A 13,638-nucleotide genomic window follows, 5' to 3' on the forward strand; every position below is an offset into this window, starting at 1 on the left:
AGATAACAGCAAACAGCTAGAAGGGGATAGGAGGGTACAGGAGTTGTGTTTATTTGGAGACAGGAAGAGATATTGGGTCTGAACACAGAAAATCAACTGAAAAGTTTGGCAGACAAGTCACATATTTGGTTTCTGAAGTTGAAATATGGATGCCTTGCTTCTGTGGCAGATTTTCCTGTGATCCACCTTCCTGCCTACCCTCCTCTTTATCCCAAACTAAGAATGTACTAGTCTGGACCCTTAAAACTTCTCCTAGGGGAAAAATTTTCCACCTCTGCTACCTAAACTGTCACCGGAAGGGTTTATAGCTTTGCATGATTTATAAATGCACTAAAATGTTATCTTTAAGACAAGGAAGTAAGTACAATAAGCATAGCTACCTTGGACAAATTTAGCTATTCTTCACTAAAATCTAAAATATTTAATTATTTCAATTTAATTTAAAAATCACCATATATTCACTAAGAGTATTTATCATAAAGTCCCATTACTTTCTTTTTTCATCCAATTAGAAGGTGCTAAAGCATTGCCTTTTGGGACCAAAATTCTAGATTTGACCACTTTGTATTTTATATACAGTGCATACATTTTGTCCTCAAACACACTAAATCTAAATAATATTTTAAAAGCTTAGCATTTTGAATTAACACTTCAGGTTTAGAAAGGTGCTACTCACTTTCCTAATTCTAAACCAAGCAGTGCTTCCTCTTCCGAACTGAGTAACACCTGTGTGGTGGGAGCTTGAACTCAAGGGGTTCCAAAATCCCAATTGAGAGAGCCAGTCCAGGATTTTGGGAGCCTCTGAACCAAAAGACCAGGGCTGAGGGTCAGGGCTTTATGATTTCTGCCTGGGGGAATCATCACCCTGGTGACCCAGAGACATCCTGTGAAGATTTGGGGTTGAAAGGACTCCCAAAGAATGGGTTGAACAGGTAGACTAATATTTAGAAAGGGTTAGGATTCCATTAATTATCATGCTTATTGAGCAACTACTGTGTGCAAAGTCCTACTGCAAATGCCAGGGATACAAGAAGGAAACCAAAAAAAAAAAAAAAAACACGGTAGAAATGCTTGGCTTTTTGAATCTACCATTGTTGTAAGAGCAGTTAAAACCAAGGTTCACATGAACTCACCAGGAAACATGTCCCACCATCCTTGAAAGTGTGGCTCACTCCCAACTCAGCCTTCCCATCTGGTTCTCCTACCAAACAGAGCAGCTCCAGGTTTAGCCTCACATTTTTAGGTTTAATCCCAGTGGGTTCAGATGGTAGCTCTTGGGTACCCATATTCATCTTACTGAGTTGTCTCTTTGAAGTCATTCTGACTTTGCCTGAGGTGAGGAGAAAACCCCTCCCATTCCTCACCCTTGGGTAGGGATGGGAGTTCCATAAACAGACAACTACCTCCAGAGAAACTTCTTTTCTCAGCTCTAGAGTGTCCTCTCTTTCCTGGTGGAAGTAGATGATCCCTGCTTCTGAGAGAAATGATTTTTAACCTTTTAGCATGGCAAGATGTGTTTAGATGCTCTAAAACAATACCTTTTGTTTTCTTTCATGTAGCCCTAAGTTTTTAAATTGGGTGCCATCACATATATTTTGAGGTTGATAACACAATTTTTACCCTATATTTAAATAGTTAGAAAGGATGTAATTACTGACATTAGAACAAAACCTGTTTTCATCCTTTTTTAAATGTATCCAGTGAAATCTATCACAGTAATTTGATACCCATCACTATCACTTTAAAATGCATGAACAAGTTCTTCTCTCACAGTTGGAAATTTTACATCTCTCTTTACTCCTTGAATTTAAAGTCTCATCCCAATCCCCTTCTCAGGAGTTTTGCCTAATGTATTACATTTTTATACTTGAAATTACTTTCCTGATCCCCATCGTAGTTCTCTGGGACTAAAATATGTATATAAGCCAAAATAGAATTAAGCATTTTTTATACAGATTTTATTTATTTATTTGTCAGAGAGAGAGAGCACAAGCAGGTTGAGTGGCAGGCAGAGGGAAACATAGGCTCCCTGCTGAGAAAGGAGCCCAATGTGGGACTTGATCCCAGGACCACGTGAGCCAAAGGCAGACACTTAACCAACTGAGTCACCCAGTCATCCCAGAATTAAATGATTTTTTTGTGTGTGATCACAAATTTATTGATGTTTGAAAAAAATTATTTTGCATTGAGCCATCTTTGTAATTATTATTAGTATGTGATTGGTTAAAATGACTTAGATGGGGTGTCTGGGTGGCTCAGTTACTGAAGCAACTGTCTTTGGCTTAGGTTGTGGTCCCAGGGTCCTGGGGTCACGCCCCATGTCGGGCTCCTTGCTTGGTGGGGGGCCTGCTTCTCCTTCTCCCTCTCCCTCTGCCTGCTACTAGGCCTACTTGTGCTCATTCTCTGTCAAAAAAATAAAATTTTAAAAATTTTAAAAATAACTTGAATATATTACTAATTTTGATAAAAAATTTTCAAAGATAACATTATAATTCTATTGGAAAGAAGTACTTTAATGAGAAGAATAGGCCTTTTGTTTTTAGGTAGTTCATGTTTCTCGGGATTAATATTATATTTGCTGGGATAACACAGGATTCAGCATCAAATCTATTCCTATATTTTATAGATATAGGCATAATAAAAGCTGACATAAATAAGATAAAAGTGATGCAAGAGCTTTTGTTAGACCAATGTTTTTCAGTTCTTGTAGCTCTTAAATTATAAGCCAAAAGTCACATAGTGATTATAAGAAATCTATTTTTAATTACAATTTGATTAGTTCCTGCTTCAATTTTATTAAAAAATAAATAAAAGGAAATCATCGTTTTTTTAAAAGGTTGGATTATTCCTTCATTGGAGTAATTCATTTTCTTATTTCTGGCCAGCAACCCAAGATTTATCAAATGACAGTCTTCCCATTTTTCCTTCACTTAGAAGCACTGTTTTACTTCACATACCCAGAAATGGTTAGGAAAAATGAAAGTGTGATTTATTTCAACACTCTTTCCCAAAGTAATTATTTTTGGTGGAAATTTTTTTGATATTTTCATATATTTTTATCAAAATAATGGGCTTATTGATTTTTCTTTTTCTCTTTTTTAAAAGATTTTATTTATTTATTTGACAGAAAGAGATCACAAGTAGACAGAGAGGCAGGCAGAGAGAGAGGGAAGCAGGCTCCCTGCTGAGCAGAGAGCCCGATGTGGAACTCGATCCCAGGACCCTGAGATCATGACCTGAGCCGAAGGCAACAGCTTAACCCACTGAGCCATCCAGGTGCCCTCTATTGATTTTTCTTATTCTACTTTGAGGAAATATTTGTCGTAAACCTAATGGAAAGTCCAGTTCTTATTTTTAAATAACACAGACTGACTTTTTATTAAAAAACCTGATTTCATTGTTTATGTCAAATAAATGTGCTTATTTGTGGCCCCATGAAAACTATCTTCCTTTTGAATTCTAATTCCAAGGCGATAGACAGATAGATAGATGGAAAGATAGAATAGCAAGTGGAAAGAGAGCCTCCAAAATATATTTATGTCATAACTCTGAAATTTGTAAATGTAACTTTATTTGGAAAAAGAGTCTCTTTAAAGGAAAAAAAAATTATTTATTTATTTGTCAGAAGAAGAGAGAGAGAGTGAGAGTGCACAAGCTGGGGGAGTGGCAGGCAGAGGGAGAAGCAGGGTCCCCTGTGAGCAAGGAGACCAGTGGAGGACTCAATCCCAGGACCCTGGGATCATGACCTGAGCCAAAAGCAGTGGCTTGATGGACTGAAACACCAGGTTGCCCTGGAAAAAGAGTCTTTGAAATAATAATTCAATTAAGCGTCTTGAGATGCAGAAATTATCCTACGCTATCCAGGCAGATCCTAAAGCTAGGGACAAGTGTCCTCATAAGGGATACACAAAGAAGAGACACATGGAGAAAAGGAGGCAACAAGACCATCATGGCAGAGACAGGAATGACACAGCCACAAGCCCAGGAATGCAGGTAGCCACAAGGAGCTGAAAGAAGCAAGGAGTTGATTCTCTCCCAGAGTCTCTGAAGGGCCCTGCCAACATCCTTAATTGGGTCCTCTGCCTTCAGAACTGAAGAAATTCCTATTATTTTAAGTCACCAAGTTTTGGGGAATTTATAAATAGCAGCCATAGGAAACTAATAGAGACAGATAATCAGAGAGAGAGAGAGAGAGAGAGTGAGCCAGATAGATAAGATAGATCAAGGAATTTGCTGCATGGATGAAAAAAAAGCACTTTCCCCCTTCTTTATTTTGTCATCACTGGACTCTTCAGAGCCTTCCTATTCCTCATCAATCATCAGTGGATGGAAGAGGCAAAAAATATAAATGAAAATAATTATCCAAATTTGGAATTTTCCAACATGGCTAAAATATTTCCCTTCTAATGTCCTGTGTCACTCTTAATAGAAACTAAGTCAGATAAAAAAATTTTTAAAATGTCTGAATTAGAGGAGCCTTCTCCAAATGCAATATTTTATAAAATCTCTTTGTTTGGAACCTGAATATTTTTAAACCCAGAAGGAAAAAAGTCACCATATTAAGATTCAGGACAAATGCAAGTTATGAGCTTCTTTTGTAAAGTAGGAAAAAGAGGATTGTAAAGGGGAAAATGGGGAAGAAAAACCAGCATGACACTTGGATCACAGGCATATTTTTAGATAAATCAATTCAGTAAAAAATACACACAGAAGTTGAAGATATAAAGACTGATATTCTTAAACCTATCTATGCTGCACACTTCTTAGTCAGTGTGGGTACCCTAGAAGTATATTTACCCCTGTATAAAAACCCCTAGTCCCCCAGTAGAAGATTCAAATTTTGCAGTGCCCAAAACTTCAGCAATTCTAGGAACCCTCTTGGGGTAAAAGAAGACAAAAATTGAGTACATGTTTAAACACAGGGCCTTGGGAGGAGCTCATGCACCCTGGGGTCATTCACAGACCCTGAAGCTTAAATTTCATTAGTTTCATGGTAATTCCACCTCTGGATATGGGGCTTCTTAGCACTAATTGTAGAGTTGGCCTTTGAGGCCTCCTGTCAGACACAAAGCATCCTCTTTTAACTCTGTTAAAATTATGTTTCTTTTGTCATTTATGATATTTCTTTACACAGACTTGCCTCTCTCCTCTCCTAGATTACAATTATTTTTCTGCTCTTGAATGCTCTCCACAATCCCGAATAATGGACATACTGAAATATTGGTGAACAAATAATTGACTTCAAATAATTGACTTCAACTTTAAAAGTCTTCAAGCAACAGCACAATGTTTGGAACAATTCCCCTCACCATATTTTGCAAAGACCTCATGGTACTATGAGAGTTCAAAAATGTTAGAGCATACTGCCTCCTGTTATCAAATGTGTTCCAGAGGTCCATTGTTTCTGAAAGAAACCTGAAGGGGAGCAGGAGTGGCTGGGTAAAATGGAGTCTGGACAAGACTCGCTAGCAGTTCAGAAACAGGGCGAGATTTTAACCAGGGTGTCCTGTGGGGATGTCAGAGGAAACTTCTGGAAGCTCAGTAGGTTCTGGATTAGCAGTTGGCTTTAGAACATGGAAGCAGGCAATATTCTCTATTCTTGCTCCATCATGATCTTTCTCACAGTGGTTTATGTTTTGGGGGGCCTCAAGTCTGGATCCAGAATCCTTCTGTGAATGAAGGCTGCCTCTCCCTTTAGAACCACACCAAAGAGTTCTGATTATATTCTTGCTAGACAATAGAGGATCCATTCTAACAAGAGGAATAAACCATCGTTGTTTCCAGTGGTCCTGACAATTGCACTCTTTGGAGAGATGCTAACTTCAGATAGTTGAAGTTGGTTGATCTGCTTACCTGAGAGATAATTTCTCAGTGATTCCAAAATTCTCTAATCTGTACTTCAAGGTGTGGCGGGGGGGGGGTAATTTCAGAATTCCTATTAGTCTTTCCTACATGAACAAATGCTTTAAATATTAAGATTATTCTCCAAGAAGACATAATACTCTATTGACATTTTATCATCTATCTGCTCGTTTACATGCATATTTATGTCCAAATTGTCCCTTTTTCCTTTCAACTTCTTCAAGAGTGTAAATTGTACCAGGGTGTTTCTCTATACATGTATTATGCTTGAACAATTATAAGCTGGCAGAAGTTTAAATATCTCTAGGAGAGAACTTAGTTATCAGTACCAATTCCCAAGCTAATCATACCCTACTTCTTTCAGTTTACAAATACATGTTTCTTTATGGGGTACATACTAAAGATGCCAGAATGAACATTAGTTCTCTCAGACTCTTTGGCAGCATTTCCCTGGCTTATATCCTATTCCTTCCCGCACTTGCTAATGTAAACTCTTAAGCACATCAGGGTAGGTATCTTAGTGTTAGAGCTCTTATGAATTATGTGTTTTTGAAGTAGATATAGAATTAACAGGTATCCCCACTTCATCATTTTTGGTGGCCCCAAAAGAATTACTGCATCTTTCACCTTGTGGTTCAAATGAGTTCAAAAGAGGAAGACAGCATTACATGATGGAAAGGGCCTCACGATCTCAATTAGATTAATAGACACTTACCCTAATCCAGTTCCACAGTATCTAACAAGGACTAAGTCTTGCTGTATAAGTAATAAAAGGGTAAACATGGACCATGTGATAGCTAGAATGCATTTTTGTTTGACATGTAAATTACCAACTAAATCTGGGTAAAGAAAATAATAACCACCAATGTTTCTCGAATATTGAATATATATATCAGATTATACAAATAGATTGTATCATGATGGTAACAATCCTATGAGATAGATACTGCTATTAGCTTCATTTTACAAAATGGGGAATTGAAATTTAGAGAAAATAAGTTGTATTGACTAAACTTATACAGGTAGATAGTAAGGGAAGCAGGATCTGTGCCCCCAAGTTTCCATATTTGTCGCTACTACTTTTACAGAGAGGTTTGAGAAATATTCCCAGTACTATGTATTCAAGGTTGATTTCTATGACAGATGATGAAACGACAGAAAGGAGGTAGAAAATCCAGGGATTTTTATTTGCTGTTTTCTTCCTGTATAAGGCATAGCAACTTCTATGAAATTCTTATCGACAAATTCTGTAAACTTAATTAAGAATTAATAGTGAATTTTGCATCAGTATCAATACCATATGGTGACTCTTGAGTTGGAAGCAAGTGCCACCTCTGGGCTGTACTTGTGGCTATAGATGAAGTAGAGTGCTTTAAGAAAGGGATTCCACCAAAATGCAGACATCCCCCCTTCCTTCTGTGGTCCTGCAAAAATCAATATCCATGATATATGCAGAATTTTTAACCATTCCCATTTCCATGGAAAAGTGGGTTCCTTCGGCAGATTATGCATAGTAAACTTACGGTCTTTTCAATATCCAAATCAATTCAAGGTCACTAGACACAACTCTTAGTAACCATCTCTGTGAAAACGATTCCAGAATCCATTGCACAAAGCTTAGCCAAGATAACAGGATGGCTGTCTTTTGAAAGAGCAATATAATTTCCACAGAAAAAAATGTCATTTGTATCAGATAACTTATGTTACTGTTTTGTAAAATGGTGAAATTCCTCAGGAAGCTTTCTTACTTCTGTTTATACTTTAAAACAAGGTAGACTAAACTTAGCTAAGAAGTAAACTAACCTGTTCCTCCAACGTCAACACTTTTCATAGTGGTAGTACACCTATTCTGAGATCTGTAATGGATGATCATCTAGGACATTGTATAATATTTAAGCCAAAATGGAGATAAGTAGATAATCATAAACACTTAACAAAAATAGTCCTATCTCATGCAGCTTGTATTACTAACATAAATGGACTAGAAGTCAAATTATCTAAAAGGAGTAGAAGTAGTTTCTGTTTTCTCTTGAAACAATTGTAATGTTTGTACCATGGCAAAAGCAGCACAATTTTAAGTGTGTTAAACTTCAAATTTTACAGTTCCTTTATGTTTCTTTAAAAATTTGATAATATTTGAGACTTACAAATATTTGACTGTGCTTATGTGATATATGTGTTTCCCACTGCTGTTGTAAAAAGTTACCACAAACTTGATGGTTTAAAAAAAGGCAAATTTATTATCTTACCATGCTGGAAGTCAGGAATCCAAGGTGGGTCATAAACACGGCTAAAATCAAGTATCAGTAGAACCGAGCTAATTCTATAGACTCTAGAGGAGGGTCCATATCCGACAGAAACTTCCACAGCTACTCCCAAAGGATGACTGAGTTCCTTCATCATGGTTGCATTACCTTGACCTGCTTCCATCATCTTATTCTCTCTTACTCTCCTCCTGCTTCCTCCCTCTTATCAGGACCCATACTGGGTCCACCTAGATAATCCAGGATAATCTCCCCATCTCCGGATCTGTAATTCAGTCACATTTGCAAATAAAGTAACATTTATCTTAAACCTATTAGATAATGTGTTTACAGGTTCTGGGGATTAAGAGGTATACATCTTTGAGGGAGGGAGAGCATTATCTTATCACATGTGGTAACAAAAATGGGGATGCAATAGAGGGTTATAGTGGAAGAAACCCTGGCTCTGTAGCAGCTGGACAGCTCTGGGATGGAATCCCAACTCATCACAACCAGGTCTTGTTATCTGTGAAGTGGTTATTCCTCAGAGCCCTCATGGAGGAGTTAGGCACAACTTGTAAAGAAGTCACCAGAAAACTTCACTTTTATTCTCATTGGCTGGAATTGTATATTGTATCAAACCCTGAACCAATCAGAAATCTAAGCAAAGGGATAGACTAATTCTACATAAAGTGAATCAGGGCTCACTTGAGGAGCTGGGATAAATTGATCCAGAAACCATAGAGGGAGGTATAGATAACTAAAAATAAGAAATAGAAATAGAAAAAAGTAATAAAAATAAACCAGGGTTCTCTTAAGAAGGAGTGTCAGTGACTGCTCATTCATTGGCAAGCAGTAATAACCATTGTTGAGTTTTCAAAATTTAACCTAAGAAATAATTATAGCAAAAATAACTCTAAACACACAATTGCCTTCATTATGTAACATGAAGTGATGTGTTTAAAATACTTGGAATATGGGATGCCTGGGTGGCTCAGTCAGTTAAGGTTCTGACTCTTGGTTTCTGCTTAGAATCATGATCTCAGGGTCCTGGAATGAGCCCCAAGCTGGGCTCCATACCCAGCAAGGAATCTGCTTCTCTCCTTCTCCCTCTACCCCTCCTGCTCTCTCTCTCTCAAATAAATAAATAAATAAACCTTAAAAAAAAAAGACCTAGAATATTGCTTGGCATGCAATAAATATTCAAGATACATTAGCTATAGTACCATTTTATAAAAAAGAGAATTATTTGATGTTTTATTAGATAGTTTTTTTTTTTATTAATGCTTTGGACAAGTATGAAAGTGTAAACCTTAAGAGATAGGGACTCAATGTGTTTCACTTTGCATTTTTCAGATTACAAATGAGTATATTTCTTCAAATTTTTGGCTATGTATATTTTCTCTTCTGTGAAATGCCTGGACAAGTCTTTTATCTGTTTATCTATTTTGGGGGGTGGGGAGGAGGAGGGGTTGAATTCTCATTTACTTTAAGGAATTCTTTAGATTTTCTCAATTCCAGTTCCCTATTATTGATTTGTGTCACAAATATGGTCTCCTATCTTGTGGCTTACCTTTGCCTGATCTTTATAGTGCTTTTGAATAAACATGGCTAAGATAAATTTTTAAAAAAGAGAGAGAGAGACTCAGGATTTAAATGATACAAAAAATAGAGTGAAACTTGGGCTTTGAAAAAGGTGAGACTCTGGCAGACAGAATTGTCTACTGGTCACATTTATGCCCCGCGTTCCTCCTCACATCACAGCTCTACGCAGTCTTAGATAGTGGTTCCCATTTGAGACACTGTCCATTCTCTTGTTCACATTAGCTTCCAAACTCTGTCTGGCATTTCTTTTATGTGACTACAGACTCTTAGTCACAACTCCTTCATTCCAGATGTCTTAGGGCTCTCTTCTCAGCTTGACACATATCATTCTCCCAGTTTTCTGCTGTTATTTTGCACCTCTTGGTGATCACCATCTCAGCCAGAATTCTCTGTGGCCCACCTACTCCTGGATGTTGTCCTTTGCTACCTTCATTGGCCACCACCCAGCACTGTAGGCTACCTGCCAGGGACACATGGGAGAGGACAGCACACCCAATGGGAGCCAAGCTCTTATCTGCTGTCTGCTTCTTTTGTGAAACTGGAAGTCCCAAGCATGAACTGGTGGTGTAGGAAAGAAGTGCCTCCTTAATCATGTGGTAATGTGACCAAACAGCCAGGTCTTGGTAAAGCAAGGATGGCGAGAGACCTTAATATGGCGTGTTTGGGACCAGAAGTCAGGAACATTGTATTCTCCTGTGTGGTGATTTTTGTATTATTTGTTTTCAATCACAGCTGAATTCTCTCACAATAAGAGGCCCCAAATAAAAATTGTTGACATTCAACTCTTCAATATGGGAGTATTTGGGGCATTTTAAGAAGGACAGAATATTCTCAAAGTTTGGACTGAATTTTGTTTCACACAAAATTTTTCTGAAAAGTTTATTTAATTTATTTATTGAGAGAGAGAGAATGTGCATGAGTTGGGGGGGTGGGTGGCAGAAGGAGATGGAGAGAGAGAATCTCAGCAGACTGCATGCGGAGCATGGAGGCTGACACATGGCTTGATCTCATGATGTTTAGATGGTGACCTGAGCCAAAATTAAGAGTTGGATGCTTAACTGACTGAGCCACCCAGGCACCCCGCACAAGAACCTTTTTGAATGTTCTCTACTATTGCCAAATTGGTGTTTTTATTTGACAGACAGAGAGACAGGCAGGTGGGGGGGGGGGGGAAGACTCCCTGCTGAGCAGAGAGCCCAATGTGGGGCTTGATCCAGGACCCTGAGATCATGACCTGAGCCAAAGGCAGAGGCTTAACCCACTGACCTACCCAGGTGCCCCCAAATTGGTGTTTTTAATACTGAATTGTCAAACATGCTGAGTTTAGGGTAGAAGCAAATAGGCAGAATTTGAGCACTAACTTTATTGTATCTACAAATCTCCTAAGATCCTCCTTCCATTTCCTGTAGCATATAAAGATCTGGGCCTATACAGAAAACTGAAATCAGTCTCCCAGCCCACTGAATGTCGCCCATTAGCCCTGTAGACAAAGGAGCACTTACTAAACACTTAATGGGGAATGATGATTTGGCAGTTGGTGCTACTTAACTGTGAAAGAATTGAAAGAGTCTTTACAACTTTGTGCACCTTGAAAATATCCATGTGTCTTCAGATTATGCTTAACTTGTCAGAGGATCTCTGTATTGTATCCTTTGTGTTGTTCAGGGTGTAATATCCCTGTATGTTTTCCACCTGGAGTTTGTAAAATTTTTCTTTAAAGTACATGGAGTTTCCTCTTGTGACCCTCCTATCTCACTGCCTTTGGTTGCCCCACTCTCTTAATTCAAAACTCCCCCGGGGATGTTTATGATGCCCTGACTCTCCACCATCCAGTCTAAGCCTCCTTTCTCCTCAATTTGTCCCCTGACTTCTCTACCGTTTGCACATCACCCTTCAACGTCAGTCAACCTCAATCACAAAAGCTGTTCCTTTTAGATATTAATTTCAGATGTTCAAAAAAATAAATCTAATAATATCTTATGTTCATAACATTTCCACCTAAAAAGCATTCATACATACAATTTTCTTATTTGATCCTCATGACAGTCTTTCTAATATTGGTAGGCTGGACATTATCATCCTCTTTTATAGATGGTAGGTTTATCATCTATATTTGATATATTATATTATATTATATTACATATCCATATATACACATATATATAGATATGTAATGAGAAAATAGGTTCTCAGGAATAAATGAATTAAGCTAAGCCACATAACCAGCAAAGGAGGAGGGGTGTGCGCCCCGACACATGTAAGTTTCATGCTTCTTACTTTACTATTCCTTCACTGATCATTCTAAATGTTACTAAAATAGGTAACGCGCTGGGGCACTAATCAAAACAATAGTGCCTGTGACCAATGGTAAAATAAATAGGTCTCCCTCCCCCCCTCAAAACGCAAATCACTTTTCCTCATGTGGATCAGTACAGCAGCCAGTCCTTTTATCGACGTGATTACAACTCCTGGGGTGTATTGTTGAAACAGACGTTTTTGAACCAGAATGTTCAGATAGATATCCATATTTGTCCATGCCTCTCCCCCTTCCTCCCACCTATTTAGTAAAAATGGGCAGAAAGAGAAAATGCAGTATACGCTTTCAACCAAAGGGCCAAAATTTGAGGTGTGGTAATTTTGGGAAATCTCCTCTCAAGTCTCCAGGGTCTCCGAGAACTGATGGTGTTTAGTGACCTCCAGTTGTAGTGTATCATCCTTGGAGGATTGAAATTGATTTTCTTCACGTTACCGTGTGAGAATCCAGAGCCGGCGCCCCCTGACCCGCTCGTTGCCTAGGAGTGTGCCGCAGCGTTAAGAGCCGACGGATGTGAGCACGGGGCTTTGAGGGAATCATAAATGGTAGCAGCAGGGCTCTCATCCTGCTGCATTGTTTTGAAGTTATTCTTCCAGATTGTGCTTTCATTTCGGTTCATTCTTCTTCTCCGTGTGCTGCCGCGTGTGCCAACTCAATTCTAAACTTGCTTTTTTTAGCTTCTGAAAAACAAAAATTGGTTATCTACTAACTGATTTTAGTTGTACTATAAAAGCCCCATGACTGAATTTTGCAAACAAAGCTGAAATCGGCATGGTCGACCGTGTATTCACTGTCCTGCATAAAGCTCCCCAAACCATCAAAAGTTGAAGCTGCCGGTCCTCCACCCCCGTCCCCCCCCCCCTTCCTTCGCCCCCAGTTGTTAGTCAGCCAAGCTTTCAGAGCAATCAATGGTGATAGCAAAGCTACGCTACCCAGGAAGCAGGGAGCAACAGCTGGAAAGAAATGAAGTGAAGCCGCTGGGCCCTTCGTTTGCACAGGTGCTTTTCAAGACCCCGAGGGAGGGGTCTCGCAGTGTGTTTCTGTTGTCACATGTTTCTATTAAATTTGCAAAACTGAGGCATTTAATGACAATTCTTTCAAGTTTCTCTCTACTCCCACAACCCCCTGGGTGTCACTCTGGAGGCACTGGAAAAAGCTATGGGCATTTGGGGAATCTGGGTTCAAACAGGCTGACTGGGAGATACACTTAGTTTGGGCTTACTGCAATGTATTAATGGAATTATCAGACACGTGTGTGTGGAGTGCAGTGTCACAAGCCGTTCGTCGCAGGAACGGCTCCCAGGTGTGCCCCCCAGGGGCCCACTGTGCTGCACACCTAGCATTGCGGCAGCAAATGCAACACCAGAGGTCGCATCCAGACGGGAAAGCGTCTGTGAGAAAATCATTATAAGACTTGTACATTGTCAGCAAAGAGTTAGAATCTTATCAAAACCCAGTAAGCATGAAAGTTATCTCCTGTCAAGAATATACTTCAAAATGTAACGTATTGGGTTTTTTTTTTAATTTAAATTCAGTTAATTAGTATATAATGTATTATGTGTTTCAGGGGTACAGGTCTGTGATTCATCGGGCTTATATAATTCCCAGTGCTCA

Source organism: Mustela putorius, unplaced genomic scaffold, assembly GCF_011764305.1.
Source record: "Mustela putorius furo isolate JIRA1106 unplaced genomic scaffold, ASM1176430v1.1 tig00003869_pilon_pilon_pilon, whole genome shotgun sequence".
NCBI classification, from domain to species: Eukaryota; Metazoa; Chordata; class Mammalia; order Carnivora; family Mustelidae; genus Mustela; species Mustela putorius.